General features: G+C 44.4%; 1 protein-coding gene across 1 annotated transcript in view; it reads left to right on the top strand.

Annotated features, from left to right (window-relative positions):
* Rbm28 (RNA binding motif protein 28) overlaps window positions 1–5,971 on the top strand; it is a 67,097-nt gene that overhangs the window by 33,868 nt on the left and 27,258 nt on the right. The window lies entirely within an intron of this gene.

Here is a 5,971-nt window from a genome sequence, read left to right as displayed (position 1 = left end):
AGGGAGTTCTGCTGAAGGGTTCCGTGCTGGGCCTGCATGCAGCCGGGGTCAAATGAGGATCCCTGGCCCGGGTCATCTCATTCACTCGCCGGGCCTGTGCTCTGGGTCTGTTCAGGATCCCGCAGCCTGGGTCGTCTCACTCACTCTCCGGGCCTGCGCTCTGGGTCTGTTCAGGATCCCGCGGCCCAGGTCGTCTCACTCACTTGCTGGGCCTGCATCTGGGTCTGTTCAGGATCCCGCGGCCTGAGTCGTCTCACTCACTTGCTGGGCCTGCGCTCTGGGTTGTTCAGGATCTCGCTGGGCCCCAGGTCGTCTCTATATTTCTTAAGTCTTTGTTTATTATTTATTATATACTATCTACTCCTTTCACTTTTTTTTTATACCCTTTGAGGCGTGGTCTCACTGTGTAGTTCATGCTGGCCTTGACTTCATTATGTAGTCCAAGGTGGCCTCAAGCTCACATTGATCTTCCTGCCTCAGCTTCCTGAGTGCTAGGATCACTGTAGTTTTAACAGCTAAAATGAGAAGTGTTATATTAAATCCTTATTTCTTTATGGGTTGCAGAATGCTTATTTTCTAATTTCAGTCAATTATTTTTCAATTTTTTTTTTTTCAGTACCACGGCTTGAACTCAGAACTTTGCAGTTGCCAGGCAGGTGCTTAAGCTGCTGTGCTGTATTTCCAGCTGAATCTTTTACTAGAATTCTAGAAAGATGAATCTTGGTTTCCACAAAATAGCATTTGTATAGGAAAGTCAGGGGAAATGCTTATTCTTTTCCTCTCTGTATCCAGTTTCCAGAGTAATTGCTTACTGGCCACTAGAATTTTTTTGTATTATGAAGTCCTGAGTTTCTTTTTTTTTTTAAATTTTTAACATTTATTTATTGTGTGTGTGTGTGTCCAGCTCAGCCCACCAGGGGGCGGGGCTGGCTGGCATGTGGTGCTGGGGATTGAACCGCGGTCCCTGTGCTTTGTTTTAGCTTCGCTTGTTCTAAGTAGGTGCTTTAGACCACTGAGCCATCTCACCAGCCTCCTGAGTTTCATATACTCAATTCAGTCATCATTCTTATCCTGGTCTTAGGCTAGCACAAGCCTCTTTAGGTTGACTGTTGAGTCCTTCCAATGAGACCTTTTTGTTTTCTAGTACAAGAAGTCCTTGTCTGACTTTAGATGCTTCTTTCTCAGTCTGGGCATTAGCCATTTTTCCAAAGCCTTAGTTCCTTTCAGTGGAAGATACTGGTCTGTGTGTGTGTGTGTGTGTGTGTGTGTGTATTTTAGGACAAGGTCTGCAGGGTTTCACTGCATAGATCAGACTCTAGTGATCCTCCTGTTTACAACCTCCCAAGTGCTGGGATTACAGGCATGCACCACCACACCCAGGCTCAATCACTGTCTCAGTGTGCCCCAAGGCAGGGCCGGCACTGCAGGCCCAGGAATCAAACTCCCAGCCCTTGCGTTTGCCTAAGCAGATGTTTTAATCTGCTGAGCTATTTGGCTGGCCCTGCTGTGTTCTTGAGATCAAACTTTCTTTTTTCTTCCCTAGTTTGTCTCCATTAACCATGAAAGAAGTATCAACTTTGCATCCTATTCAAAAAATTTTTGCTCTGAAAAAAAATTTTTTCTCTGGGAAACTTTTTACTTTGCATAGTATATATGCAAAAGTCTAGAGATATCTAGGATCTGTCTCTGAAATTCCATAAAATGGTATATTCCTAGTGAGGGCAGGCAGGTAAGGATGTCCAAATCTTGGGTCATGTGGAGATTAAAGTGAGCATTTGGGAGGTGGGGTTTGAGAAGCCTAGAATCACCCACACAGCACTCGTGTCAGGTCTTGCTGCTGTGCACCCTTGGCCCCAGCCCAGCCACTGAGTGATTCCATTTGAACTCTTCTCTCCAAAGGTCTCTGGAAGCCTACCTATTCTGGTGGACATGATATCTGAACTTACATATTTTCTATGTTGGGTGGCCTAAAGGTAAGGTGATATTTAGCGTTTGAAAGTAACTTTTGCCTCTTTTCTTTTCCTTCGTAGATTCCTAGAAGAAAAGCCAAGGGAAACAGGACAGAAGCTCACTTCAACCACCTGGTTGAACAATATAAGCAGAAACTGTTAGGACCTTCTAAAGGTGCACCTCTTGCAAAGAGGAGCAAATGGTTTGACAGTTGATGTGGTTGGTAGTCTGGGTAAGAAGATGGATGTGCACTTTCTGGTAAAGCTTAGAATCCAGTCTACCTCCCATGTCTTTCATAAGGGAAAGAAGATCCCTGGAGGCCCTTTTGTTGGGAGGCTCCTTGGGCTTTGCACTTCTGAACTGTGGTCCCCATCTAGTATATGGTTAGTCACAAATACCCCCAAAAGTCATGATGCTTCTTGCATATTATCCACATTATTGTGAAGTTGTGTCTATGGTTGTTACCTATTTTTTAAATCCCTGATTCTTAAATGGAAATAATTGTAAAAAGCATTCTGGAATACTGAATTTTTAAGATGTATATTTTGTTAGGCATCCTCTAAATGAGATACTGTATGACTTTTTGAATGGCAGACTGGATCTTATTTCTAATATGTATAAATCTGTTATTGTGTATGAATATTTTGAATATTCCTTATTCAGTTGTTTGGTCCTATGTACTTGAGGAGTTACCTGAATAAGAACAGAGAAAAATGCATTGTGACCTATTCTCTGTAGGCAGGGCACACTGAGTTAGAAAGCAGTTGAGGATGGTAGGCCTGGCACCGAGCAGTGCCTCCTGAGTGTCTGCTGCAGGAGAGGGGAGTGGCTGGTAGCTGACTAAGAGATCCGTTTACAGTGGTACACATGCCTGCCTGGCCAGTGATGTCTGCATTTCTCTCATAGAGCACTTTGTCCCGGGGACTCAGAAGTAGTAGGTATAAGAAATGCGGTGCACATGGGGTCCAGGCTGTAACCTAGTACCATTACTCTGGGGATTGTCTTGGGGGCTTACTTTCTTCATCTGAAGAATAAGCAGTTTAAGTGTTGTTTCCTAGCTCTAAGTTTTTCTAACTCACTCTTGTGCATATTCAAATGTTCTTTTCTAAAGAAAACTCAGGTGGGGGATGAATTAGGGAGTCAAAGCTCATAAGGTTCCTGCTGACATGAAGAAGGAACAGTGTCTGAAAGGTAAAAATTACTGGGGACAAAGACAAATCTCTGTGCCTTGGTCTAAATACCCATCTGCACAGCTTCTGCGGGGGAAGTGGGCATCACCAAATTCCCGTTACAAAACAGCATTTTGGCATCACACGTACACTGGGACTTTTAGGCTGCCTTGGTGGGCATTTGAGGTCTCAAGTGAGCACAGTGCTATACTCTGGGCTGGTCAGCACCTGCAAGACAAGTGCGGTGACCAGTAAGTGAAGGAAACCAAAATACATTGAAGGGGCCAGGGAGATGGCTCAGTAGAATAAGTGCCTGGCAAGTGCAAGGGCCTGAGTTCAATCCCTGGTTCTGCCAAAAAAAAAAAAAAAAAAATCTGGTCATGACAAGTGAAAATCAGTGTACACTTTTCTGCTTCTGTGAACATTTGAAAGTTGCCCTAAGCAAAACCTAAAGAAAAGATTTAAAAAAAAATGGGCAGGGGACATGGCTCAGTAGAATAAGCACTTCGCTGACAAGTGCAAGGGTCTGAGTTCAATCCCCGGTTCTGGAAAAAAAAAAAAAATTAGATGAATTGCCAAAGGAATGGGCCTGCCTTGAAATGGAATTAATGGGCTGCAATAGAAGTGAGGGTAGTCCAGAAGGGGTATGGAGATAGAGTCCACAGGGGAATCAGTTTGATTTACAATGAAGAACTATTTAATGTAGTTGTCAGAGAAGCATGAGCCCCTCCAGAATGATCCCAGTGTTGATGGTCTCCAGTGCCACCGAGTTATGCTAGAGGAGACGTTAAGGATTGGTCAGGTCATTAATTCCTGGTCCTAAGATGACTGAAAACATGCCTCAGATGGCCCCTTACTCGGAGGCTCCTTTCTAGAGGTTGTCTGGCTGCCCTTATCTGTACATATCCTTCATAGACTCCATTCTCATCTCTGCTGCTTGAGATAATTTTCGCTCCAGTGGTTGCTTATCTGTTTGACCAGAATCACAACCAGCTGGTGTGCTGGTCTCTCCAGCCCTCTTCTAGCTTGTGTTTATCCACTGTCTTTTCCATTCACGCTTGGCCACGTAGGCCTGCTGTTTTCTTGACTCTAACCCCTCAGAGTCTGTCTGTTCCCAGATATACAGCTGCTGGAAAGCTTTCCTCTGGATGTTCACATGTGTTAGTTCTTCACTGAGCTGTCACTCTTCTCTGGAGCACATCCTTAACTATTTAAAGCAGGGCTTTTCTTTTCCTCCTCCTCTTCCCCCTCTCCTCCCCCCCTACCCGCCCAACCCCATTTTGTTGCCCTTTATTTTGTTCCTAGCACTAATGTCTGTCTGAAATCTTTCATCCTCCCAGTTAAAATATCTGCTGTCTGCTTTGGAGAAATTTTTTTTTTCTTGTTTGCCTCTATGAAAACAAGACCTACTACTGAGCCTGTCACCTACTAGGTACAGAATACATATTTACTGAATGAAAAAAAAAAACAACAAAAAAACAAGAAACAGTAGTTAGTAAACAGGAAAAAAAGCTCGGAACATAGCCCAGAGTGCTTGATTCCTCCCCAGTGCTACAAGTGATGCTTTTATGGATTTATTACTGAATTAGACATTGAGTCTGTTTCATGGCATTGTGTTGGGAACTAGTGGATTCTTCAAAATGCCCTTGATTGGTTTGGGATGGATGAAGGAGAAGTCATGGAAATATTTTTTTTTAGTCATGGAAATATTTAACTTTTGGAGAGATCAAAGGGCAAGTGCCATCTCCAGGGCCATTAATCAGTTAGGGTTTACTAGAGAAACAAAAATTTTTTTTTGAGGTGGTGTCTCCCTATATAGTTCAGGCTGTTCTTGAACTAGTATATAGCCTAGGCTGGCCTCAAATTTTTGGTGTTTGTACTGTCTCAGCTTCCTGAGTGCTGACATTACAGGCATGAGCCACCATGCTAGGTGGAAATTGTATATGCGGTTAGATAAAGGATTTACAAGGTAGGCTTCCACCGGCCACCTTCAGAATCAGAAGTGAAAGAGTGCAGAATGGGCCACCTTTGTGCTGGAGAGGATTCAGTCAGAGGTGGAAGGCCTGGAGCTCACTGCAGAGTCCAGCACGAGCCTGTTGGAAAGCCAGAAGGTCTGCGTTGGAAGGCTAAAGGAGCTGGAGAGGAAGTCCAAGGGCAGTGGTAAAGTCTACACCTCCTTTAAAGAAGAAGAGAGTTGGGGAGAAAAGGGAAATCTTTTTCTTCTGTATTTTAGGGAAGGCTCTACAGGGTGTTCAAAGTCTCACTATGGACTCATAGTGATCCGCCTATTTACAGCCTCCCAAGAGCTGGGATTACAGGCGTGCGCCACCATACCCAGTCTCAATTGTTGTCTCAGCATCCCCCGGGGGCAGTGCTGACACAGCAGGCTGGGAATTGAACCCAAGCCCCCTGTGCCTGCTTGCAGGTGTTTTAATCTGCTGAGCTATTTGGCCAGCCCTTTCTCTTATTCTGTCCAGGCTTTGCAAGCCATTGTGACATGGTTCTTCCTTAGTTTACAGCTACATGTCAGTCATCTGCAGGACCCCAGAGCTTCACTAATCTGCTAGGCACTTACTCGGGCCGACATGAGACAGACTGGAAGATTCAAGTGTTCTTACAAGAGCCTAGGACTCATCTGTCCTAACTGGGAGGAAGAAGGTCCTTTATTAAGGTGTCACTGTGGCTACAACCTGTTTGTGATTAGATCTTTTTGCACTTGGCCAGCTTTGTATCTGCTTACTACTTTTTCACCAGTATATAAATATCCTTGAAGTTTAAAAATGTATCTTAGTTGTAGGGCCAGAGAGATGGCTCAGTGGAATAAGCGCTTCCCTGGCAAGCGCAAGGGCCTG

This window comes from Octodon degus, unplaced genomic scaffold, assembly GCF_000260255.1.
Source record: "Octodon degus isolate 3935 unplaced genomic scaffold, OctDeg1.0 scaffold00160, whole genome shotgun sequence".
NCBI lineage: Eukaryota > Metazoa > Chordata > Mammalia > Rodentia > Octodontidae > Octodon > Octodon degus.
The sequence above is the reverse complement of the archived record's forward strand: the minus strand, read 5'-3'. Positions and strand labels throughout refer to the sequence as shown.